General features: G+C 47.1%; 1 protein-coding gene across 2 annotated transcripts in view; it reads left to right on the forward strand.

Annotated features, from left to right (window-relative positions):
• Positions 1–20,071: 20,071 nt before the first annotated feature.
• The window catches only part of CREB1 (cAMP responsive element binding protein 1), a 40,855-nt gene continuing 33,369 nt past the window's right edge, over positions 20,072–27,557 (forward strand). Inside the window, exon 1 of one of the 2 annotated variants that reach the window (XM_037397177.1) lies at positions 20,072–20,336. The gene's annotated coding sequence lies outside the window, so the exon portion shown is untranslated. The remainder of the gene's footprint in view (positions 20,337–27,557) is intronic. The other variant, XM_037397175.1, reaches the window with a different exon arrangement.

A 27,557-nucleotide genomic window follows, 5' to 3' on the forward strand; every position in this document is an offset into this window, starting at 1 on the left:
CTGAGTGACATTACTTATCCTGAGTGCTCCTCTGACAATATAAGCACTTAATGTGAAGACGTGTGTAAAATTACAGCAAAATGAATGAAACCTAGGAAATTATGTAAAGTTTATAGGGTTGTACTTTTTTGGGCTTTTTTTTTTTTTGGCTTTTTTTTTTCTTTTTTTGAGGCCTCCTCTCAATTCCTGCCTTCTAAATGAGGATCTGGGCAATGCATCAGCTGACAGTGGCTTGCCAGGGCAATGGGCTCTTCTGCTCTTGATGCATCTGAGCGACTTGAAACTAATACTGCTGTGCACTGAACAACGAATAGACCTTCATGTTGATGAGGCAAATCCTGCGGCACTTAAAAGCTATGCTGAAGTGTCCCGTGTATCTCTGTCTTCAAAGTGCAACACACTTATGGAAATTGCAGATGCTGTGGTGCTATCTGTCTGGAAGGAGACATTACAGATGACATATGAACCTGATTTCTCAAACAGATGAGGTCTGTGAGAGGATTAAGGAAACATCTATAAATTAAGATGCAGAATAAAGTTCCTGCTGTCTTCCTTGGCCTCTCTCTCGTTGGCTTGAGAGTCAAGTGCTCACGACTGCGTACTTGGCAGAGCACCAGGCATCCCTCCCTTGCCTGCTGCTATCAAACAGGCAGATCTCATGCCACGACCCCCCTTTGGTAGAGCGGGCAAACCCCCAGCACACGGGGCTCTTGGCAGTGCCCCCTCCCCAGCCACCCGCAGCCAGCCTCTCAGCAATCAGCCCCTGTAAGCCAGGCATCTGGCATGCAAAATGTGTATTCATCTCAAAATTATTTTTCTTTTTCTAGCTGTGCACTGCAAACCTGCGTGGTGTCCATTCCCAAAAGCCATCAGAGGCAGCATGGAGATGTCACCCTGGCCGGGAGCGCAGGCAAGCCGGCAGCTCGTGGGACTGTGGGTACAGCCTGCGGTCCCCACACCAGGTGGAGGATCCCAACAAAAGGCCTCACCTTTTGTTCAAGACCCACACGGAGATCTCTGGGTTTCTTCAGTGTTCTTTATGCATGAAATAGGGTTAAATGCAAGAGGAGAAAAGTTCATCTTTCTCCACAGTGACCACATGAGCGGCATAATTAAACCCGTTTCACAGCCCCATTCGCACTCCGCAGCAGCCCCTCTCGCAGATGTGCTTCCAAGGAGAAAAAATACGGGAAGGGAAACCAAATTCCTGCTGCCATCTTCAGCTCTGCCCTGATAATGCATGTGCGCGGGGCTGCGCAGGGGCAGCCGGGCTGGGGTAACCCACAGCCCCTCAAAACCTCCCACGGGCAGATCCCACCCTGGCTGTGCCCGGGAAGAGCGCCCGGCAATGTGCCAGGAGCAGGCACTGGTGGCCGAGCCAGGGAGCGCCGGGCTAACACCATCCCAAAATCAGCACCCAAGGAATAAGTGTTAAAAGTCCCAAGATGTTCGCAGGATTCTTATAGAGGATTCACAGTGACAGAGCAAATGGGAAAGCACCAAAATATTTTTGGTTTTCTTCAAAACAGATTTTTTTGTTGTAGCATTGGACATTGATGGGTTTTTTTTAGAAAGGGTGAAATAACTCTAAGCCATGAGGGTCTGTACCAGCCAAACGATCTGGGCTGATCTGAACTACATCTTTTTTCTTGACCTGGTCAGAAAACGCACTGTTTGTGTGACTCCACAGACTGTGTAAGAGGAAACACACAGTAAGAAATTACTCTTTTCTTTAATGGGCACAAATCTTGGTGGATAAGGTCCCAGGTAGGAAGGCAAATAAAGGGAACAGAGATGACTTGGTCTGACCGAGGTTGCAGCAGATGCTGTTGCCAGTACCCGTGTTTGGCTGAAGCAGACCATCGGCCAGCGCTATCCCCCGGGACAGTACCGTCTGCACAGGGAGTTAGTTAGGAAGGCGCAAGAGGTGAAGGAGCTTTCCTCTGTCTTTAGGGTCTCACCTTTCCTGACTGCAGTGGAAGCAGGGCAGCAGGCACCCAGTGAGACCAAGCCCCGAAAGCAGCCTGGGGGCATTCAGGCTGCGCTAGCAGCTTGGGGCACCTCACAGAGGCCGGCTGCAAGCCATTCTCCTTTTTGTCAGCACAGTCTGCTTCACAGGAACAAGGAAAATCTCCAAACCTGGAACATAAAAAAGGCATCAAGCAAAGACACAGAAGTATTTCCATTTATTTCATTGCAGATAATGGGTGGCAGCTACCCATCGAGATCAAGTCTTGCTCTGCTGAAGACCTCCAGCTGACACATCACCAGTCATTTACAATCTGCCATTAAACATCCACAGTCATTACAGCTCTTTTCTCTGCTAGCTGCAGCTTCAGGACTTTTGCTTAGGTTGCACATAAGGTCTTGTTTGGAAGATTTAAAAGGAGAAAACAAAATAACAATCTTGTTCTCCCAGAAGCTGTCTTGTGGTGCTGGGAGGGGAGATCATGCTAGTGCCCCAGCAGGGTGGCAGCTCAGCACTGGGCATGGCATTCCCGTGGGTGTTTCAAGGGGGAGCAGGGCAGCGTGCCCAGGCACAGAGCCCCCAGCAGAAGGTGTGCCCCGGCCCCCCGAGCCCCCAGCCAGGCTCCTCCAGCCTAGGAATGGGGGTGGCTGTGGGAAGGGCTGGGGAAGCAGGGTCCTGCCTCTGCCTGGGCTCTGTCTTTCTGTGATGGGTTGACCCTAGCTGGACACCAGGTGCCCAGCAAGCCACTCTATCATTCCCCTCCTCAGCTGGACGGGGGAGAAAAATACGACGAAAAGCTCATGGCTCAAAATAAGGACAGGGAGATCATTCACCATTTACCATCATGGGCAAAACAGACTCGACTTGGGGAAATCAGTTTAATTTATTTCCAATCAAATCAGAGTAGAGTAACGAGAAATAAACCCAAACCTTCCCCCCACCTCTCCCTTCTTTCTGGGCTCAGCTTCACTCCCTATTTCTCTGCCTCCTCCCCACTGAGCAGCAGAGGGGACAGGGAATGGGGACTGTGGTCAGTTCATCCCATGTTGTTTCTGCTGCTCCTTCCTCCGCACACTCTCCCCTTGCTCCAGCGTGTGGTCCCTTCCATGGGAGACAATCCTCCACAAACTGCTCCAGTGTGGCCCTTTCCACATGTTCTTTCCACAGGGTGCAGCCCCTCAGGAACAGACTGCTCCAGCGTGGGTCCCCCGAGGAGTCACAAGTCTCACCAGCAAATCTGCTCCAGCCTGGGCTCCTCTCCTCATGGGTTCATGGGTCCTGCCAGGAGCCTGCTCCAGCCTGGGCTTCCCACAGGGTCACAGCCTCCTTCGGGCATCCACTTGCTCTGGTGTGGGGTCCTCCTTGGGCAGCAGGTGGGTATCTGCTCCACCGTGGACCTCCCTGGGCTGCAGGGGGACAGCCTGCCTTAGGTGGGCTTCACCAGGGGCTGCAGGGGAATCTCTGCTCTGGCACCTGGAGCCCCTCCTGCCCCTCCTTCTGCACTGACCTGGGGGGCTGCAGGGCCGTTGCTCTCACACAGTCTCACTCTCTCTCCTGGCTGCTGTTGCACAGCAGGGTCCTTTTACCCCTTCTTAAATACATTATTCCAGAGGTGCTACCACCGTCACTGATGGGCTCGGCCTCGGCCCACTGTGGCCCACCGTCTTGAGGCCAGCTGGCAGTGGCTCCACTGGACACGGGCGAAGCTTCTAGCAGTTTCTCACAGGAGCCACCTCTGCAGCTCCCCCAGTACCAAAACCTTGCCATGCAACCCCACTCCTGCCCTCCCAAAAGCAAGACCAGATCTGCAGGGAAAGGTGATACCCTCCATCGGACCTGCTGCTGCAGTAAAAGCAGTAGAAGTTTCGGCACTGCTGGTGTTCTGCAGGCATCGCAGCAGCCACCCCTGTCCCACGCTGCACAGCAGCATGGAGAAGGGCCTGGCCCGAAGTCCACCCCGTTTTTCCAACTGCATGCTTTATTCAGATCAGAAATATCACCTCTCCCTACAAACCTTTCATCACTTGAGATGCCTCCCCGCAGAGATGACGTGAGAGGAATGATGGGGAAAGAAATGATCAAAGAACACTATTATCAGGATTTTTGGCAGCTGAGCTGCCGTAGGCATGGCAGACACCGCTCCAAAGCGCTGACAGGCTCATGGCTGCATACCTGGGTGAGGCATCCTTAGCAAGCGGGGATCCAGCGCAAAGAAATCAGTGCTGGGAAAAACATTCCTTCCCCCTCACGGTGTCTGTCATGGGGTAGTTCAAGTGAGCTGGCGTAACAGAGCAGACACCGTCATCTGAATTTGAACTTGGTTAAGTAACCAGCATCCAGCCCGGCACCCTCTGCAGATGAAGCTAACCCCAGGTTATCTGGACTTCACAGCTGTTTAACTCAAGGTTATTCCTGCTGGACTGGGGTTGGCACCCTCTAATAAAGCTCCAGTGCTGTGCTTACAGAAACAGCATGTTTCTGTTAAACAGGAGTTAGTGCTGTATCATGGTGCTTTCTCTTGCATTTTTGGGTTTCTGTGGCTCTCACCCTTCTGCCTTGCTGAGATATTTGTGTCAGCCAGCCCATGAAAATTTGGCACTGAAATTGTGCTGTGTTGCGTTGCACTCTCACTGTATAGCTCATGACCCCTCGCGTTCCACACAAATCACAGTAATCGTAAGGGCTGCCAAGCCTTGAAGCCAAAAGCAGCTTTGAGATATTTATCCCACCTTCTTGTTTGACATGTTGATGTTATAGCCACAATGGAAGTGGCGGTAAAGGCAAGCCCAGAGAATGAGAGGAGGATGAAATCTGGTGCTCAGGAGCACAAAAACTGCTGTAACTCAGGGTGGGTCTCGTGTCAGCCGTGAGAATCTGCGGTGGGAGACATCAGGAGGGAGATCATATCTGTCTATGGCTTCGCAAACTGCAAAGCTCCTACTGCGTTTCTGTTTTGAAGAAATGCAGATTCATCCAGATGTGGTTGACTGAAAACTCCAAATTTCAGTGAGAAACCTGGATAGACAGTGTCCAGTTTGTTCCTTCTCTGCTAAAAACATCCGTGAATGAAAGCAAACTGTTGCCATGGGTCTTACCATTGGTTTTATCTGCTTGCTTATGCTGCCAGAAGAGCTGAATGTATTTGGCAGATTGAGATAGGTCTGATGGGTGGAGGGCTATAGATCACCCATGTCCAAAGCCAGATAAAAGTGAGGAAATTACGCTAAGCAGCCTCAGGTCCCCACGGGCTGGTCTCCCACAGCATCCTTGCCGCTGTCATCCTTAATCTCTTCCTACAGATAGAAATGGGCAGGAGAGTTCCTCTCTCATGGTAACTTGCTCTTCATCCAGGGCAGAGTCTTTCCGGCATGATGCTATTCAAATTAAATCACAAATCTTCTCTTCTATGGATAACACCCTGCTGTCTTCCCAAACCTGTTCTTGTTTTCTTTTGCTGTTTTGGCACCATTAGCCTTCCACAAGTGCTAGCACACACACAGAGACAATACTGTTAATTTTATTGTGCTTGAAAAGGCACAGAAGAGCCTAAACTCAGCCAAATGCTTGGCTTTGCCTTTTCCCTATCCTTTTAGTTATCTTGCCAAAGAGATCTGCAGTCAATAGCTGCCCGTTTTCCTGCGGGCAGGGCCAGCGTCACAGCTCGTGTGTGCGGGCTGCCTGCTGCCCGGCCAGGGGGAGCGCGCCATGAAGCTCGCTGCTCTCCAACCCAAAAATCGTCCAGCGGATACAAACCCACAGAGAGGACGGCGCAGGCCAGCCAGCTGCCTGCAGAAAGCTTTACCATGGGCTGCTGCCTTGTCTGGGAACCATGAGCATCCTGGGGCTGCTGGTCATGGCTGTGGGTCGGAAACATGGCACATCTGTAGCCCTCGGGGTTAGGGGGAACAGCAGAACAGGAGGGGAGCGTCCACTTCCACGGCTGTAAGAACAGGGGCTTTCCAAAAAAAAGGATGCTTTAAGCTGCAGATGAGGAACTGCTCTTCAAACACTAATTTCTTGTGCAGACTTTCATGCAGACGGTCCCAGGGCTGTTTCCCCAGCCCTCAGCAGCAGCTCACTGGGGCTCGCTGGGAGCAGCCAACAAGGCGGGTGCACATTGCAGCATCAGGAGACCCTGGGCAACACTGAAAATGCTGCTGAGCATGTTCCCAGCAGTGGCGTGTGGGGGTCACTTCAGTGGGACTGAGGGCCATAATACCAAAGAGGGGGCACCAGGTCAGACAGGAGCCTTGGGGAGGGCTGGAGGTCACTTCCCACCGCAGCCCTCACCTTCCCCCAGGACATCCCCCCCAGGGAGAGAGACAGAGGGAGAAAGCAAACATTTGTTCCCCAATTAACTGACCAAGATTTTTTAAATGACTAGATCCCTTCTTTATGCACAGTTTTTATATCAGGCATGGTGTAGAAAAAAATCGATTTGTTTTTCTCAGTCCAATTCCCTTCTGTCTAATAGGTCTGTTGTAAACGCCAATTTTACTGTCATTTGCACTGTGCCCATCTGAGCTATTTTATCAATAGTTAAATAAGAATACTTTAAAGTAATGTGATTTTTTATTTGAATTCCAATTTATGTTCAGATGGTTTGACACAAATCTAGTAAGGAAGGCTCACTATTTTCATAGAACAAATTAAATTATATGTTATATAGCCACACAAGTAAATATGTTATATAATTGGATAAATAAATACTTGTGATTAGATACAGTATCTCATTCTTACCTACACATAATAGCAAGGCTAGTGGAAGTATTGTACAAATCACTGTGCTTTAATAGTTAGCAGGCCATGAAAACCAATCTGAAAGACAACAGGCAAGAACAAGTACAAAAAAAGCTAAACCTAGTTATTTGAAACAAGGTTTAAGTGTGATTCAAATCAGCATAGAGTCATTTTCCCTTAAGCTAGTGCATCTGGGCAGAGAGGTCAAAGTCTAATTAGTTGTGCAGGTGGTGGTGGTGGTGGATAAAAAGTGATGAAGGACCCTGCAGGTGGGATGGACAATGGGGATGAGGATCGATGATGGGGATGGACAGTGGGGATGTGTCACCAGTTACAGGGCACAGTTAAAGCCTGCAGGGCCAAAATCCATACCTGGACAACCAAATGGTTGAAATTGCTCATTTGCAGGGAGTTTGAGACAGAGCATTGATCTTGGTTCGTGCTGTCAGACAACGCTTTCCTCCTGACTGGGGAAAAGAAAATCAGTTCTTTTTAAGCTGATAAACACAGCCCAGCTGGGACCCAATTTGTTGTTTGGATGATATTACAGGCTGAGAGACAGACCGGAGTCCTGGCATGTTTTAAAGAAATCGTGGCTCCCTCATGCAGCTAAATTAGTAATGGATAGCACACGCCTGTGATAGAAACCAAAGAAGGCTAATGGTAATCGTTCCTCTCTTCCACCCACCCTCTTTCTTGTCTGCATTTTGCTTCAGATTGACCTGTGCTACTTTTTAAGAGTTTCCACTGTTTTTTCTGTTCCAAACAACCTCCCCCTCCTCCCCACAACTCCTGCAACCTGACTTCATAGTAAACGGATGTGCTAAAATTTGGAGCTGTTGAACATACGCAGACATTTGTTAAACCAAGACAGTGAGATAGTGACCCTGAAACTGAGCACCACACGCAGGCTCTCCTCTTTCTGCCACCACCAAAATTATTCACCAGATTAGTGTTTTCTAGATTCTTGCATGGAGGAAAGGCAGCTAGGGAGGTGTAGGATTCATTTTTTTGAGGTATGAAAGTCAGTCTAAATAATACTTTCTATATGATAGGAACTGACTCGAAACCAGCAGGCTGTGCTGATAGAAAGGGGGTATTTACCAGAGCAATGTAGAATGTAGACAAAAATGGCCCTAGCAGCCACCCTTAGCTGAAATGTGGGCACTCAGGGCCAAAGCCAAGGGTTTTTCCAATAATTATTCCCTAACAATTTCCCCCCCTGCCCCCCAATTCATTCTGACAGCAGTTACTGGGTTGGGTTTGGGGTTTCGTTTCAGCTTTGACTTCCACTGTGCCTCATCCAACAGCTTTTTCCTTCATGTGCGGCAGGTGACATCCCATTCCCATTTGAAAGGAAAAGCTCTCCGACTGGTGGGTTACTGGGAAGCCCACACTCCTTCTCCCTAACACGTAGGGCCGATGTGGCCTCATGACAGCAGTTGCTTCATGGCATGCAGGATCCCGGGTGTACTTGCAGCACCTATCTACGCCAGGTCAGTATCCCATTCATATTGTATTTGCCATGTCTGCTACTTTAATGAGCTCTAATAGTATCAGTCATCACTTTTTGTAACTTTTAAAACAACAGAAGGTTTCTGAGGTATGTGATAAGAGTTTAACAGAGAAGAAAAAAGGTCACCATCATTTGGAGCATAACCAGGTATTTATGGTATGTCTAAGCCCCTCCCTGGTCAGCAATTCATTTTAGTTGTCCCTTCTGTGTGACAGTCTGTCATGTGAAAACACAAGATGCACTTCAAAGCTTGTGTAACCTTTAGAGGCTCAGCCCAGAGCAGTTTTGCTGACATCTGGCACACGAGGAACTTGCCATAAGTTGGAATAACAGCAATAACCAAGCTTCTGCAGGGCCATCATCTGTCAATCCCAAAGCAGGGAAAGAAGCACAGAGGAGTGAGTCTGAGAAGCCGCAGCTGAGCTTGCACTGCAGCGCTGAGGCTGTCACACCTTCGCCAAGTCATGGAGGGGACAGAGGTAGGGACAAAGGAGGCAGCCCGGCAGGAAGGGAGTTTAGTGGGAACACAATCATTTATCTTTGGATAAAGAGTGGGGCCCCCCAGAAGGCACTGGAACTATGTGAGCCAGGGTATCTCTGTGATGAGAAGACACTGTGTGGAGAATTTGATCTAAATTCACAGTTAACTCAGAACAAAGTAACCAAACCCAGAAATGGTTAAGCAAGGGTTAAGCAGGAGTCAAGCAAAGTGAGAAGAAATCCAACTTCATGAGGAAGACAAAGAAAAGTGAAGCTATAGTGGCAAGAAAATTACTTTCAAGAGGCATTTTTCATGGACTGAAGAGAAAGCCTAGGCTTCTCCCTAGTCTGCACGGAGTTGTTCAGACAGTGGGCTAGGCTGAGCTTGCTAGCGTGCTCGGGGAGCCAGAAGATTTATTTTACTGGCTAGGCTTAGAAAACACAGCACACAGCATTAAAAAGCTAGTTGTGTTCATCTACTCCTGCGCTCCTGCCCTTGAAATATCCCTTCTGCTTCTGGGGGGGATGATATTTGATAATTCAATTCAATTTGATAATTGAGTTATTTAGCAGAGAATGTAACTAGAAGTGTTTGGGGATCAGAAATTAATTGCTACGCCGGCCGGAGCAGGCAAATCCTGCTGTGGCAGCCTGTGAGCCGGGAAGCTCCTCTGCTCCACACAAGGTGAGGCACGGCATGCTCGGAACAGAGGATTTCCCCTCCCTGGCTGCTCCTTCAATGGAAGAAACGGATCCTGCTCCAGCGGGATGGTACGGCAGCGGGGCTCCATATTTCAAACAGCAGGGGTTAAGCAAAGTGACCAATTTCCTTAGACTAATTGAGCATGCAATCTGCCTGCTTGTAAAGCCTGTATTTGGCCAGGAAGATTTATTACTTTTAGCAATGATGAATGTCCAAGAGCAGTGAGGGCAGACCTGAGCTGCAGTTCATTAACTTTAAGTGGGATGATGTTGAAAAACCATTTCTATTTTTGGTTACTTTGTTCTGAGTTAACTGTGAATTTAGAACTACTTCTCTAACAAAGTGCTCAGGGAGTCCAGTGAATCTTGTTCTCTGTGGCAGATATTAAACCTGTAGGGGTTTCTCCTTATCCTGATGAGTAAGCAGTTTCAGTTGGTCCTGGGAGGATATGAAATGACAAAAGACTGCTTTGTACAAGAGTTTGAAGTTGAGCCTCCATCTGTCTCAGAAGTAGAGACTGAAATGGAGGACTGACATGCCTTTCTCATTGGGTTTCAGCGTAACACCTCTTCATCATCTTCGTCTTCTCCTCAGAAAGTGATAATCAGTTCAGTGCTTTGCCTGTGCTACCGAATGGCCACCCATCACAGGGGTATGGTGACACCCCTACCTTCCACTACATCTGCTTTTAAATCAGTTGCTCTATTTGTATAGAATAGAAAGTGCAATGCAATACTCCTTCCACTGAAAAGTGCTGGATACTTTACTAACTGTCTACGTAATCAATCTGCCCCCTTCCACATTTATTATTTGCAAATACTCTCTTTCCTTGGGGGAATACCCATTAGTGACAGTAGCTGTAAAGCCCCAGAGCAGACCCTGCCTTCTTTTCTCCCCAGCAATACTTGTGCTTAATGTCACACACACCCTCTGTGTCCCTGCACTGCAAGACCACACTGGTGCTCTAGAAAGTGTCAGTGAGCGTTTGATGCTGAAAGATTATTTTGTCATAAATCATTCCCAGAGGTGGCTGTAAAAAACACTTTTGTGTTGCTGTCTTTACAGCTGTGTGTAAGCCGAAAATGCATGTCTGTCTGTGTTTCCACAATAAATATTATTGTGCATGCTACCAGTGTCAGCAGTGTCCACTGCTCCAGAGTGCTTCGTATGCATTGTGGCTCTGCCACGCCTTACAGCCAAGCGTGAATCTTTCTTGATCTATAAGTTACCCGTTAGCCTCTATGAGCCCTGGGCCGTGGGCAATCAACCTGCAACGCTGTATGCAAGGAGTCCACTGCCCAGGGTAACCAACCTGGAAGCTGCAAAGCTAATGAATTTGCCTCTGAGGCTTAATTGTAAGAAAAAGTAATTAATCTTGCTGGTTTCACTCATCATCAAGCAAACTTTTACTGATGAAGAAGAAAACTGCTGAGCATTCAGTTCACTCCCCAAGTCAGGCTCTCCCTGTTGGACTTTGTGGGTAATTGGCACATCATTACTATCCCATTTTCCACAGATTCCTCAAGAGGCAACAGTGAAAGGAACATGTAGATGTCAGTGAGGGAAAGAGGCTTTGCAGCGCAGGCCTTCAGTCTCACTCCCAAAGAAGTTCCAGTTTTGCTTTGTCCTGATTTTGCTCAGATGTAATGTGAGGCAAAAAAACCAAACCAAACCAAACCAAACCAAACCAAGAAAACCCGTAAAACCTGTAAAGGAAGGAGGAATGTACAAAGCAGCTGCTCAGAAGGTTTCACAGCAGTTGTGTATGAGATGTTCACCCAGCCCTGCCACTGTGCCAGCATGAATTAGGGATCAATCCAGCTCCCATCTGTGTACGGTCTAAACCTCAGCAATGGGGCAAGAGATGAAGATACCAAAGACACGCAACATTGGGTGTAATCTCAAATCGCTTCAGGCATCTGGCCTATCTGAGGCATCTGTTTTAGTCTGAGAGATAAATTGCTCTCTTGAGTTGTCTGTTATATGGGGAGCCTACGCTGGCTGGCAGAGAAGTACCCACCACTGCAAGATGCCCTTTGCAAACTCATCAGTGATCTGCCAGACTTTCAGAGAAGTGCTAAGGAGCTGGCCAGAGAGCTGTGAGTGAGAGCAGGGCTGGCAAGAATCAGCAGAGAGCCACAGTACTAGCCCTAAATGGGCAGCAGGATCAGAGCCATGCAAGGAGGCACCTAGCTAAGGGCAGTCCTGGCTGGTCTGGGGGACCAGGTAATTCAGTACCACCAGCAGCACCCTCATCACTCAGGTTGCAAGTGTTGCCCAGGTTTCTGGTAGGAGCCATTTGCTGAGATCTGGTTAGAGCATTTTAGTTGCTTTTTGAGGACAAAGAGTTTATTCCCTTAAAGGCTTATTGCTGTGATTCTTCAGATTTGCTGAACAAGGGTGAGCAATACAGTTCTGGGAAACATGCACAGGTGGAGAATGTATGCGATTATGGTCATTTGGGGGATAAAAGAAGCTGATGCAACACAAATATTAACACAAAGGGAAAGAGAAGGATGGCAAAAAAGGTAAAGAAATCCATGACTCAAACAGGAGACACTCAGATAGCTACATTTGTTCTGCTCATTATAAATATTTTCTCACAGAAAGTAGTTTACACCTCCTAAGAATAGCACAAAGGCTGAATCCTTACACTTCGATCTCGGAACCCCTCCTTGAAAAGCAGGAGTTTTAGAAAACTTTAAAATCCACACAGCAAAATGTCCATGGTTTAGCTGAATTAAATCATATTTTTTAATTACCTAATCTGATTTTGTAACAAAATGCATAGAAGACACTTTATGACACACACATTAAAATATCAAAATGCTGTGCAATGGGTCTAGAGTTCAAATATCAAAACTGTCAGAAACAACCTGCTACCTCAGTACTGGAATGAAATGAGAAGGGCATGATTGTGAGACAAGCCTTTCGCATGTCTACCAGTAATTTGGAGTGGAAGTATTTCCATTCGCTATCAATGAATAGACCAAATTAGAAACACTGATTTTAGATTTCTCACCTGTCTCAGAAGCTTTAAATGGCAGAAAAATTCTGCTCCCAATAGGGGTTGCAAATGACTTATTTAGTGGGTCGAGCTCACATATCCTAGCAGACTCTAAAAAGAAAAAATAATTTCCAAAAATTATGTCAGCTGTACACTGCAGACAGGATTGGGCATGAGCCAAAGGCACAGCACAGGTCCATAACACCCAGGGGGAGAAGCAGGCATGAGGAGGGTAGCTCCCAAGGCTACGCTGTGCTGCAACCTTGGAACTTCTGTCCACAATCAGGACAGAGGGAAAAAGCACAGCAGAAGCAGAAAATGTGCTGCGGCCCAAGCCATAGTATGTGTCGTCAATAAAACAACATTTTATCTGTTTAACTTCAGCTGCCTTTTTTTCTAAAAAGCATCAAAGGTGGATTGTTTCAGTTTATTTTAGAATAACTGTAATCAACAAAATCAAAGGCAAAGTAAACCCATAATTGCTCACTGTCTTTTGTAATTTTTGATGGAGTTATGATATAAGAATTATTTACTTTAAAAAAGGAAGGGAAAAAATCTAAATATCTATAGTGAAAAACAAGAAAAGAATCGGAAAACAGAGGATGTTAGTTAAATCCTTATAAACAGTTAACAAAACATGGCCTTGGGAGAAGGAATAGACATCATAAATATGTCAAGCTGGGACACAGCAAGATAAGCTCAAGGAGAACCAAATGGTTAATGAGACTAAACAGAAAATTATTTGAACTATATGTGAACTATGCTAATTAGCATACTAAAAGATCCACCCTCGAGCAAAGAGAGCCCCCAACCAACAAAGCCCCCTCCCCACAGAACATGCGCAGTGAAAAAAAAGGACACTGTACCTTTAAATGGAGACGAGGCTTGTAAGAACCAGTGAGAATTAAGTCTACATGTAATTGTAAACAATTGTTTGAAGTGTACAAGAAGTTCAGCTATGTGTTCCACCTCTGCCCAGGCCTGCTATTAAACAAGCATCTCGGCTCTTGCACACTGATGCTGTGCATCGGCTCTTGCACACTGGGTGAAGAACCTGGATTTGGGATAAGAGTTTTGGCCACCTGGATGGGACTGCCATAAGGCCTTGCCCGGATCATCCTGCCATCCCTGACCAGCAGAACATGGACCAAGCAGGACTCCAGCATGCACCACCCTGTTGATCGGGGACTCCTCTGGCCCATCTCAGCTGTGGGGTGGTAGGCAGCTCAAAGGTGCAACACCCTTAGAGATATTTTTATGGGGGGGACGGGATCGTGGAATTGGTAAGCAGCCGCTATTATTCCTCTGCCTAAGTCGTGCTCAGAATGTTTGCAGCAGTAGGATTAAAGGTTGTAAGTTTCAACACACAGACGCGTGACAAGGAAAGGGGTAAATACCTTGTCTTTGCTGACAGAGAGGATCAGAACTGAGCATATGAAACTTTGGGTTAAGCGGAATTAAGTGTAATATGGGTATGGCTACTTCCAAAGAAGTTTCCCTGTGCGCTCCTCTGGGATGCATCCTGAAACACTGGAATAAGTTTGGAGGGGAACCCTTAACTAAAGAAAACTGACAATGCTGTTGTAACAACTAGAGGCCAAATTATAAATTGGGTGATGGTGAACGGTAGCCAGAAAAGGGGTCTTTACAATTTAATACTGTATTACAACTGATGCTGTTTTGTTGCCAGTTGGGGCAGTGGAATGAGGTGCTTTATACTGATGCCTTCATATAGAGACCCATGTATTCAGAAAAAGTGTAAAGTGAGGGGAGATGTGTTCATGCTGTATGTGCTAGAAAAGAGAGTGCATGTGGAGGCAAAAAGAATGGGACTGTATATTGTAGGGGGGGAGGAACCAGATGATGTACACTTGCTGGTGCCCACAGTCCTATCCCTATATGGTACAAATCCAGGAAAAATCATCAGATACTTCTGAAAAGAAGGAAAAAAAAGAAAAAAAAAAAAGAAAAAGGAAAAAGAGAAAACCAAAAATCCAGATGGGTGACGAAAACTTTAGTCCTGCTTCCAGCAGGCCTGATCTGAGACAAGCAGTGGGGGTGAAGGGCTTACCAGTTTTTGTACATGCGCTGTTTGCTACCTCTGATTTATGGAACTGGAAGCAATCTGTCAGCTCTTGTCGGGAAAACTCACGGAATGTACTAGCTTTTGGAAAACAGGGTCCTAAAGAAAGTCCATTGGCTTAGATAGCGGAGCAACTTATTCTGCAATTACTAGTTGTAAAGGGCCTTTAAGTAAAGTGACAATCCCAATTGTTGGGGCAACAGGAAAACAAGCAATACAGCCTTTCTTAAAACCTATGGAATGCACAATTGGAAATCCTAAATTAACTCATAAATTTCTGTATATGCCAGAATCCCCCCTCCCTCTACTAGGATGAGAATTATTATGCAAACGGAACGCTCACATAACTTTCTCTGAAAATTCTGTACAGGTCCACATCCCACCTGATGAGGCATGGAAAGCACAAATTTGCTTGCTGACAGATAAAACTTTTGAGGAGCCTGAGGACAACATCCTGGATGGGGTACTGAATGCAGTAATTCCCATGGTTTGGGCATCTAAGAAATCAGGAAGAGCAAATAATATGTCTCCTATTGAAACTGAGTTGAAACCTGAGGTAAAATCGGTAAGGAAAAGACAATAAATGCCCTATCAAAATGGAAGCTATGAAAGGGTTGGAACCAATAATTACACCTTCCTAGAACATGGACTGTTGCGAGAATTCCAGTCTGACTATAATACTCCCATATTTAACCTGTAAAGAAGCCCAAGACTCATGAGTACGGGCTGGTCCAAGATTTAAGGGAAATAGACGGGATCACTGTGGATGTTCATCCTGTGGTGCCAAATCCATATATGCTTGTAGCCACAATAACTAAGACATGTTTATTTCACAGTTCTGGATCTGAAAGATGCTTTCTTCTGCATACCTGTTGCTGAGCAGAGTCAAACTCTCTCTGCCTTTGAATGGGAGAACCCAAGCACCAGAAGAAAAGTGCAGTTATGCCGGACCATGATCCCGCAAGGTGTCAAGAACAGCCCCGCTCTGTTTGGTAATGTATTGGCAAAGGAACTGGAGCCATGGCAAGGTAAATACCCCGATATTACTTTACTTCAATATGAAATAAAAAGAAAATTGATGGAAGCTCCAGCTTTAGGCTTACCTAACATGAATAAGCCTTTTCAACTCTATGTACATGAAAGACAGCAGTTAGCATTGGGAGTGTTAACTCAGCTGCCTGGTGATTGTCGCTTACTTTTCTAAACAATTAAATGAAGTAAGTAAAGGCTGGCCTGCTTGCCTAGAGCTGTAGCTGCCACAACACTGATAACTGAAAACCAACTTTAGAACAACCAATAACTGTCCTAGTGCCCCATGCAGTAACAGCCATTCTAGAACAGAAAGAACATCTCTGGATCTATCCTAGTCAACTAGTGAGATACCAAGCAGAGTTGCTTGAACAAGATGACACTAATCTTAAAACAGTAATCTCCCTGAACCCTGCTACCCTATTGCCCCTGACAGAACAAGAACCTAATCTTGGGAAACAGATAAGCAGATGCAGCAGCAAGAAGGGAATCAATAAATGAGTCAAGACTAGGAGCACCGATACCCAAAAGAAAAATGGGTTTGGAGTTACCAGAGTATACAGAAAAGGAAGATAAATTGGCTGAAATACTAAAATGTTCCAAAAATTCCGAAGGATGGTGGGTGATACCTGACCATCAAATATTAATATCAATAAGAATGATGGAGAAACATGCAGAAAATGCATAATGAAACCCATTTGGGAACAGAAGCCTTAGTAGCCAGTATCAAAAGATATGCAGTATCACCAAAATGCAGACCCTTGCGGACATCACTGTGAAGAAGTGTCAGACATGCTGTATGAATAATCTTAAAATCCAAAAGCAACCACCAGCAGGAGATGTGGAAAGAAGAGTTGCTCCTGGGGAACACTGGCAAATAGATTTTTCTGAGTTAATGAGGTGTAATCAGTATAAGTAGTTGCTTCTTTCAGTAGGTACCTTTTCAGGATGGCCAGAAGCTTTCCTTTGCCATACCAATCGGGCAAGAGAAGTCACTAAGGTAATAGTAAAAGAAATAATTCCTAGATTTGGGATTCCAGAAGGATTGTCCTCTGATAACGGACTTCATTTTGTCGCAGAGATACTCCAAGGAGTGTTCAAATTCCTCCAGTTTAAATGGGATTTGCACACCCCTTAGAGACCACAATCTAGCAGGAAAATAGAAAGGATGAATCAAACAAATAAGAGACAAATAACAAAATCGTGCCAGGAAATTCATATGAAATGGATTGAGGGATTACCTGTGGCCTGAGGAGAATTAGGATTGCCCCTAGAACAAAGAAAGGGGTAAGCCCATTTGAAATTTTGTATGGGAAAGCATATCCAATTAATAGCCTAACCACAAAAGAGGGCCAAATGCATATTAAAGGTGAAGAAATATTAAGGAGATGCTTAATCTCTCTGCCACCCTCCTTAAATAGATAAGTAAATCAAAGAGCTCCTTTGCCTTCAGATTCACCAGTACATCAGTTTCAACCAGCAGATTTGGTTCACCTCAAAAGTTGGAAAAATGAACCACTAAAAGAAAAGGGTAAGGAAACATATACTGTTTTAATGACTGTCTACAGAGTAGTGAAATGAGAAGTCAACTCCTGGATACCTTACACCCAGAGGAAAAAAGCACCTATAACAAAACAGTGGACCACTGAACAAACCGGGGACTGTACATTAAAATTTACTGTATTTGGGTGAGCTCCACAAAGGATTCTGGAAAACCATGTCTTGAATTAGATCGCGCTTAAGGATTAATTTTGTATTATTGCATGCTAATAATAGTAATACAACATAAAAAAGAATAGTAGTAGTAGTAGTAGTAGTAGTAGTAGCAGTAGAGTGCATCCAGAAAAATATTAATTTTCTTGCAATGAGAAATGGTACTACAAATTGCTATCCTTTGCTTATTTATAGTGATAGGACCTGGGAGAAGCAGCCATTAAAGACCTTTGGGAGAAAAGTAGGCATTTTTTAACTAGTACAGGTAACAATACATACAGCAAACAGAACCAATTGCTGGATCTGCACACACTTCCCAGAAGCCTTGGAAAGAGGAATACCTTTCTAATGTATCTTGGGGAGAATTATGGAGCATTATGTCCTTTAATACAAGCCAAAGGATAGAAGAACAGGAATGGGAAGTAACTACCCCAGATCTCCCAGCCCCAAAAGGAGCAGGTAAATTAGACTGACATGCTGTTAGCATCTAAGGGGAGTGTATGCGTACCGAAGGGGTAGAATATCTACCGACCTTAACGAGATTTGAAAAAACCCTAAAATTTTACATGAGATACAAAAGAATGACACTTCTCTTGGCTTTGTTGAAACGTAGAAATGGCTGACCTCTTAGGTCATTTAAGTTCATGGATAAAGTGATACGCATCGTGATTGCAAGAGTTCTAATATATGACAAGTATATATGTATTAATTCAATGTACACAGAGATGTTGTTTGATCTTGTGTGAACCAATTTATGAAAAGATGAGACTAATATAAGGGAAAAATACAAATTCTTCCCTTATACCATCACAAATGGGGGATTTGATGTAAGAAGTATTTACTTTAAAAAGAAAGAGAGAGTGAAAAAATGTAAAAATCTATAGTGAAGAAAAAAAAAAGAAAGAATACCAACAGTTAACAGAACACAGCTTTGGGAGAAGGAGAGACACCATAAATACATCAAGTTAAGAGTTATCAAGCTAAGCTCAAGGAGAACCAAACGGTTAAGAGACTAAACAAAAAATTGTTTGAGCTATGTGTGAACTATCCTAACTAGCATACTAAAAGATCCACCCTGGAGCAAAGCAAGCCCCCTACCAACAAAGCCCTCTCCCCACAGAACATGCCCTGTGTACCTTTACGCGGAGAGGAGGCTTATAAGAAATGATGAAAATGAAGTGTGCCTAAACTAAAGATAATTGTAAACAATTGTTCAAAGTGTACAAGAAGTTTTACTGTGCGTTAGGAGGTGTGCTGGCTTTGCAGGGTTACCTCCTAGTACCCACCTCCGTCCAGGCCTGCCATTAAACAAGCATATTGGCTCCATGTGCATCAGCTCTTGCACACCGGGTGAAGAACCCAGATTTAGGATATAGGATAACAGATGAAACTCAGAGTGAGTAAAATCAGTTCGACCTTCTTGAGAAAACAGGGCTTGACAAGAGGAAAACTAATGTAAACCACACACCAGTATCACCGGACTGCACGGTGGCCTGGCAGCAGGTAGGATCGCTGGGTGGCTGTGCCATGTGGCTGCAAAGACGAACCACATTTGGAGCTTCAAATCTTGTTGTGTAGTGCCATCTTGAGGTTTTGTGAAACGAAAAGTAGCTTCTCCAAGGCTTTCTATAGTTTTTATCTGGTTGTAGTTCCAGCAGTTCATTCTTCAGGGTGGATGGTCAGGTGGATGTGATCACCTGTGTGTGTGTGGGAAGCGGCGGAGCCGGGGCTGGCCTGGCCCCGCTGCAGCTCCACGGCAGCATCAATGCTGAAAAACCTCCACTAGGAAAAGTCCACCTACCCAGCGTCCAAAATCCCCAGCGACAGACACCACACGGGCACTGCCGATGGGGTCAAGGGCCACAGAATGCAGCTGCTCCTCTTCAATGATGAGATACAAACCCGCATCTCATCCCCTTCCCGGCCGTGACACCTGTCCCTGCGGAGAGGTGGCGAGGCATGGGGCCGGCGCCATGGTGCAGCCTGCCGCCTCGGCCACAGCCGCTCCGAAAACGCCGGTGTTACAGCGTCAGTGCCAATGCAGGCTTGTCCCCTCAGCGCTGGTGGAGGCCTGTTGCTCAGGGCTGCGGGATGTCACAGGGATACTTGCGTGGCGATGGAGCAGCAGGCACCCCGGGCCTGGTTCTGGGCTGCCAGGGCTGGCCGCAGGGCCAGCAAGGGCCGGGCGCAGGACCGAAGTCGAGCCCCGGAGGGAAAACCAGGCAATGGAGGAAGGTTTGGAGGAGCCACCTGAAGGAGATGAGCGCTTCCCCACGTAGGGAGGGGGTGGTGGGGATGCCCGGCTGCCGGGAGGCAGCGAGGAAGGGCAGGATGGCTTGTCACCCACCATGTTGGGCCTGCGAAGACCAGGGACGCTTGGCTCGAGGGGTGGGAACCGGGGGCCTGAGGAAGCCCCCTTCCCCAGGCGGCCCGGCAGCGGGGCACCCGGGGAGGGGACCCGGGAGGGCGGCACGTCTCCCGGGGTGCCAGTCCGTGCGCCCGGACGCGCACGGCGAGCTCGGAAGGGCCGGCGCCCCCGGGGCGGGGGGCGTCCCTGGGGCAGACGGGCCCGCGCTCGGCCTCCCGCGCGGCTCAGCCATTTCCGTGAGCGCTCGCGGCTTTCCGGCCTCCTCGGCTCGGCTGCCGCGCCCGGCGGGAGCGCGCGCCCCCCCGCAGCCCTGCTCGGTGCTTTCCCCGCGGGCCGCCCCGGGCGGAAACGCCGTTCGCGCCTTCGCGGGGCCGCTCGGCTCTTTCCGCCGCCCCTCCGGGGCGCTTCGTTCGTTTCCGCGGTCGCTCGGCTCTTTCCGCGGGGGCCGGCCGCGCGCTCGGCCGTTCCCGCCGCCTGCCGGGCGCTCGGCGTTTTCCGTGAGCGCTCGGCGTTTTCCGTGCGGGCCGCGGCGCGCTCGGCGCTTGCTCCCTGGCTGGCGCTCCTCAGTCGGCCGCTGCCTGCCTGTCGCCGGGCTGGGAGCGCCTGTGTGTGTGTGAGTGACGCGGCGGAGGTGTAGTTTGACGCGGTGTGTTACGTGGGGGAGAGAATAAAACTGCGGCGAGATCCTAGGCGCGAACGAAAGCAGTGACGGAGCAGCCTGGTAACCGGTAAGAGGAGGAAGGCGCCCAGCAAACAGGGGCGGGGGGGAGGGAAGGAAATGGAGCCCGGCGGGGACCAGGGGAGCCGCCGGGCGGCAGGACGCGGGGGCCCGGCCTTGCACCGCCCGCGGGAGGGGCGCCCGCTTTAAAGATGGAGCCGAGCCCTGCAACATCCCCGCCGCCGCCGCGCCGCGAACAAAGGATAATGGCGGATGGGAGCCGGCCCCGGCGGCGGCGGCGGCCGCCACGGCCGGGCGGCGGCGGCGGCGACTCTGGCGGCAGCCAGCGGCGGCGCTCACCGCGGCGGGGAAGGGGGATCGCGCCCCCCGGCCCCAGGAGGAGGCGGCGGAGGAAGACGACGAGGGGGGAGCGGCGGCGGCGGGGGGTGGCCGGCACCCACCCGCGCCCCCTCCCCGCGCCGCCCTCCGTGTGCGCCCCGCGGCCTCCCCCCGGCGCTGCCCGCCTGGCTCGGCGGCGGCCCCGGGCGCGGCCTCCCGGCCGGCGCGGCCCCACCGGGCTCCGGGGCCGGCCGCCGCGGCGGCGGGGCGGGCGGGCAGCCCTCCTGCGGGGCCGCCCCGGCCCCCCGCGCCCGCCGCTCCGCGCCCGGCCGGTTTCGCTTCCCCGGTGACCCGAATGCGCTGTATAAATAAATAAACAGACTCTTGCCGTGGTGGAAGCGAGTGCGTGGGGCGCTCCTAGGCTCTGTAACACGCTCCCAGGCTCTGTAACGAGAAGTTTTTAATAAAATCTGCATGGACGCTCGGGCCGGCGCTCGGTCTGGTGGTTTGCTTTCATTTGCAGCGCGGGGCAGGGCCGCCGCGCCGGGCGGCTGCGGAGGGGCCGGGGCGCCCGGTCAGCCACGCCGCGCTCCGCCGGCCGCTCGGAGGGGAGCGCCTTCAGCCCGGTGCACTTACCGGGAACGGCGGTGCCGACCCCAGCAGCCTTGCTGCTTTCCCGGCGGTATTTTTAACCCACGGTGAGCTCGAGCCCGGCCGCGGCTGGTAAATCTCGGTTTGGGATTTGCTTTTGCCGGTCTTGCACGGGCTCCCGGGTGCTGCGCAGCCGGCAGGATTTGACCTCTATCCCGGCTTTAGCAGCAAATGTCAGCTCGGCTGCCGGCTTCCACCGGCCTGGTCCTGCCGCAGCCGTGGGGCTTTTTCCCCCCTTCCATTGCCTAGGAGAGAAGCCGTTGTTTTGGCTTCATTTCTACTGTCAGAACCTGCATATCTGCTTTTTTGGGCATAGTAGTAAGTAAAAACGATGTGGCAGTCTTAAAAAACCTTTTAACCAAAGATTGTTAGCACCTCTCAAACGTGTGGAAGGATACCAAAATTTCGTTGGCCATATGACTTTTCTTCCCAGAAAGCTGGGGGCTTTTCTTAATTTTATTTTGTTCTCCCTCTTAAATGTTGAAGTGTCTGCACGTAATCTGCTGCTGGAATAACACCTGTCATGAATATTTCCCCCCCCTCCCCGGCCCCAGCCCTGCGGTTAGAAGCAAGTTTCCTATTTCTTAAATAAAGGACTAGAGACTTACTTAGGAATATCGGATATCTCTGTTCAGTCCCTTGTGACCACTGAACACTATTTCAGAATACAGGAATTTTGAGATTCTACTTGTTCCCTTTCCCTGTATCAACAAATGTGTTGTTTTTTTTAAAGTGTGAAGTCACTGACATAAGTTTTTATTCAAGACGTATATTTGTGATTCACATGTGTAGATAGGCCTGTCCTTCCTTGTATGTGAATTTCCATTTTCTGACACTTCCACCAGTTCTTTTGAAGTAAAGGCCGAAGGTGCTCCACATCACTTCAGAGTAATACCAACATGAGAAGAGGTTTTCTAAAGTTGTAGTTGATTAATAGGCATCTGAGGACTTCAGTAAGCAATGTAGCTGCTATTAGTGATTAAAGAGAGTGTAGTAGTTGGTGTATTTCATTCATTCTTGGTTCAATGGAATATGCACTTTATTTTAAATACAAAAATGACCGTAAATTCTTGCATGTTTTTTGTAGCTTTAAAACACAGCATTTTATTTTATTCTATTTCATAATAGAGGGGAAGACTTTCAGATCCGTATTTTCTGATACAGTTCTATTTCCTTACCAGCTATGTATCCTCACAGATCAGAGAGAAAAGGGAACAGGGAGGTGGTTGTGTATTTGCTAAGCATCACTTACAGGTGACCCAAAATGAAATATTTGCATGTAGGAAAGAAGAGCGTAATCATTTTTAATGCTTAAGTTTCATTGATAGAACATCAGTGTTTAGATTAGTACTCTCAGCTTTGTGTCTAAATGTGCAGTAAATTGTCTGCAGCTGATCTCTATATTTTTTTTTTCCCTTCTATACTTCCGGCCATAAGGGTGTCTGCTACACTGGGTGAAAAAAAAACGCAAAAACCAACAAACCGAAGGTCTGAAAGGGGAGAGGGGTCTGCTGATACAGAAAATTTAGAAGCATCTCATTTAGACTGTCAAGTCATCAATCTATCTATTTCCTGGAAGCCTACACCAGCGTAGCTATTGCTGGTACTGATGTCAAATATAAAATACTCTGTAGTAGCTGATCGTATTCTGGAAAGTAGCTGTTCTGCTGCAGTAAGAAGCAAATGACCTCTTCTTGCCGAAGTGCAGCAACAGCTCTGTAGGTGCAGATTTTGATAGCAGACAAGGTCCTGACGAGGGGTTTCTGATGACACCCTTTTGAAACAAATGGGATATTCACACTTCACCTCTATTTTGGGATCTCTGGAAGCAAGTCGAGATCAGTTACTCATGTCACACTTCTCAAGGCTTTTGTGCAGTGAGAAGGCCATGCTAGCTTTCTGCCACTAATCTAAGGTTACTTTCATGGGACATGACAGCAATCCTCATCCACAGGAACAACCCTGCTGAATTCAGTTTGAGCCCTCTGGTGCCCTACCTGCGTACAGTTAGTTTCGTGACAAGGCAGTGATTCTTCTCTGAATCAAAAATTGTGTTGCCTCATCTGCAGTCTGTGTGATCATATTTCATGGTAATTATGAAAACCTGAGCAATCTGCAGTTACCTTTGTACACCACTCAGCATGAAGGCATTGATAACTCTTTTCTTCTTCACAATTTTTAGATTGCTTGGTTGTACCGCAATTAAGAAGGTGAGTGAGAACAAATACGGCACCTTCCATTTTTCCATGTTTCTAAAATAGCCTTTCAGCTGTACAGGAGATGAAGATGTGCCGGGGTCTAGTTGGTCTTCTAGGTAAAAAAGCATTTGAAAACAGACAAGGGTTTTCTCATTCTGTGCTGCTCCTGTTTTTCTCTGGCAGTGCTGGATTTAGAATATCCCATGCAAAGTGGACAGAATAGGAAACTAGGTGGTGGAGGAACCACGTAAAGGAAAGAGGGTAGAAATTTGGAGGAAGTGTGTTCCTATTTGGATCAATGTATATGTTTTATATATAGGTAAAACATATACATACATACAAGTTTAAAGCAGCACTGATGCTTGTTAGGTCAGTGATTTTGAGCAAAGTGCATAGGTACAGTGTTTCTTTTACTGCTTAAGATAATAAGCATACCTTTTTTTTCTCCTGAGAGTATTGTGAGATTTGATGTTTGTCATAAATCAAGGCCATTAGGTGAAAGATGGAAAAGTATTTTGAAAGACAGGAGAGTCCTGACAGTTGCTGTTTTGGTTTTCATTGCATTTCAGTCAATCTCTGACATGAGACTGTGCTAGCTACTTTAGGCAGAGCTGCAGGAAGCATTATAATGAACTATTTTGAAGCTACCTTCATGCAGGAAGCTGAAAAAAATGTCTGCCCTTGATGTTTTCACACTTTGGAGGGGAGAGTTCAAGTGATGTGTAAAAATCTCTGATCCTCTAAGTGTTGTTCCAGTGATAGCTTGTTTGGTCAATGAGGTTATTGGCAAATTTTTTTTCCCTTCATTTAGAAGAACTGTAAAGCTGGGTCATATTTTCCTCTTTTGGCAGAAACTTTTTCAGATAGCTTTCTAAACTTAGGAAAGATCAGGTTCTTTTCTTGAGCAGACTCAAAAAAACCCCCAACCTAACCTGAGAAATCCAAGAATTTCTGAAGTTTGTCTACTGCCTGATGGACTGAAACCATAGTGCCACACACCTTTTTTTGACAGTAATATTGGCTGAAGCATACTCCATGTCTGGTGATTTTTTCATGTCTTCTCCATTGCACCAGTACAGATGTTTGGGCTACTGCATGGCAGGCCTGACGGGAAACAGTCCAGCAGGGTGAGGGCTGGGGAGCCTGATTATTTGTCACCTGGATCATTCCCTCCCCTGGTTGCTGCATGGCTGCACAGTAGCTGTACCAGCATAATCAGGGGAAGGAATGGGGCTGGAATGAGCAGAAAGATGAGGGCAGCTCAAACAGCAGTGCTGCTAAACAAGAAAATGCAGCCTACGTAAAAAAAAATTAAATTATCGCTGTGTTTATAACTAAGCTGGATGACATAGGTCCTGTTGTGGTTCTTCTTGCTGCAGCCCTGGATCATTTAGCTAAGTTTAAGTTTTCATGTGCGCTAAATGGGAGCAAATGAACATGAGCAGCAGCCTTTCCCAAACTTTAATATCATGTATACATACTGTTCATTGTGCTACTTATTTACTTGGCTTAAATACCTTTTGTGTGTTTTTTTTTAACGTCTGTCATGTTCATTTCCTCAGTCCTGTTCTCATGTGTTTTGTTCTAACTTCTAACCTCCTGTTGCTGTTCTCTGCAGCTCTTTGCCACAACTTCTTAATCATTTCTCCAGCAACTCTGCAGCCTCCTGTGACATTTTGGTTCCAATAATAGCATGCACTTTTCTGATAGGTGCTACCCTTACTTTTCTCTTGTTCACTACTGCTGTTGCAGTATCAATTGAATTTTGCTTTCCCTTGCACCTTTCCTAGGGCTTGAATGTAAAATCTTTTCTCATTTAGCTTATCTTTCATACCCCATGGAATAATGGATGGCAAACATTATTTTCTTGCCTTTTTCTGATAACTCTTCTTCTGGCTCTCTGTAGCTGGCCCGGCCTCAGACTCTGCTGGTGCCTGTCCATTCCTCCAAGTGACATGCAATATGAGCAGGGTTTGTAAATTTATGCCTTTGTAGATTGCAGAGAGCTTTCTCTTAAAAAAGAAAGCCTAGGGTGTTACTGTAAAAGTAGGACCCCTGCCTGTCTTCGTGAAGGTCGTCCAAATCTTTCTCTCTTGTGCTGATAGGAAAATTCTGGGTGATACCAAGGGAGGGAAGATGTGGAAAAGGGCACTGTGTGCTAATGCCGCAGCATAATACCAACAGAACAAGTCTGTTGCTGTGGTTTCATCTGAGCTGGTAAACTGTGTGTGTCTCTCAGGAGACAGACATCATACTCCTTCCTGCTGGCCTCCTCCTGGCTGTATGGTATTCAGCCATCCCTTACATTGGCTGTAGTGTTGATTGTATGTAAGGTCTAATGAGCCAGTTCAAATCACTAACCCAGGAGAAAACTGTGCTTTTTTGTTAGGTTAGTTGTCTCCTCTGTGAGTGAGCTGAATTGGTTGGTGATTGAGATGCTGTAAGCACCAGCACTGGTGCAAGTTCGCGGGGGGAGTATATGGAGAGGGTGGAGGGGGACGCAACTTCCTTCAGCATCAAAAAGCTGGGTCATCAAACCCATCTTGGGGAACTGCAGCGCATCCATGATCCACAGTGAAAGAAGGAAGAGAAAGGCTCTGTCCATGGTGATGAGAGCCACATCAGTTTGTCACAGCTGGGAAAGCTAGAACACAGTGTCTCAGTTGAAGGAAAAAAAAAAACAGGGAGGGGAAGTTTCCCTCTTGAAAACCTGGTGACAGCTGTGTGATTAAATTGGCTACTCCTTACCAGAAGCAGGTTTGGGTCCTCTCAAGAGGTTGGATCAGTGTAACTCCTGGGTCCTTTTCTTTATGAGAAGCCTTGTCAGGTGGGGAGAATTATACGTAACATTTCTTTAACCAAGCCCAAGTTGAAAAATGAAGCTCCAGAAGGGGTCCAGATCCAACCCGGTGGTGGAAATGCTGTCAGTTGGCCCAAGGCGTGTGGGTGGTGAGCTCGTGTTAGTTTCCTTTTTACTGTAAACTGTAAACAGGCCTGTCTTCCTGATTTTAAAATAATAATTGTGGCTGAAACTACTAGCATGAAAATTTGGAGTGTATAATCAATGCACATTATCCTGGGATGGGTAGAGGAAGAAGTATGTTACCTGCTGCAGACAACTGCTTTGTCAGCGATATGGCTGTTTGAAAAATGCATCTCTCTGCCCAATCCTCAGAAAGCTAATGTTGACTCTGTAAAAAAGAATCATCCTGTTTCCAGCCTCCCACTCTTAAGTGGAGTCATCATCAAATCAAATCATCATAATCAAATCACAGAATATAGATGTTTTCTTTTCTTCAGCATCTTTGTTAACTTCCCACAGTCTTATGACACTTGTACCCCATGATTTGATCTACCTTGCTTTCATTGGCGGGCCTGGCTGCAGCAGGGTAGGCTCTGTTCCACCTTCCCTGTTCCAGCTCCTGTGCCAGTAGCATCAGTATGGTTGTCTGTGAGGCAGTGACATGAACTGGATCAGAGAACTGGTCCAGGATAAAAATAAGTTGTCTTTTCTGGTCTATCTGTAGGGCAAATTAGTTGCCCAGTCCCATTTACTGCACAGCCTCAGAGGCAGCTGTAAAGGTATGCGTAAGAGGGAATCCAGAGAAAAGCAGAGCCTGAGCTGGCAGTGCTGCCAGCAGAAATGCTTGTAAGACTGTAGCTGCAGTGGGCAAAATGGGGGGTTTCTTTTGTGTGCAACACACTGATGCAAAACATGGATTCTGTTTCTTTCTCTGGCTGTTTCTGGTTCATCACTGGCTCCCGTTGCTTATTCAGGGTCATCATTCTGCCCTTCAGTGTTACCAGCAAGTCACATCTCTGTTCCATGGAGACAGGTGTGTTGCCCACAGGTAATGCAGGTCTTAAACTCCGATTAAGTATTTGAGAACCAAGATAAATTGTGCTGGAGGTGATACTTATGCAGAGTAGGTCTGCCTGGCAGGTATATGAGAGGTCTTTCTCATTTAAGAAGCTCTCCTGCACTGTCCAGACAAATATGAAAATACATGAAAATAAATCAGAATCCACTCAGTTGGTAACATTAGTCAAAATTATTTTACTACAAAATTTGTAGCATTTACTACAAACTTCTGTTTCAGTTG

This window comes from Falco rusticolus, chromosome 8 (genome assembly GCF_015220075.1).
Source record: "Falco rusticolus isolate bFalRus1 chromosome 8, bFalRus1.pri, whole genome shotgun sequence".
In the NCBI taxonomy this organism is placed as follows: domain Eukaryota; kingdom Metazoa; phylum Chordata; class Aves; order Falconiformes; family Falconidae; genus Falco; species Falco rusticolus.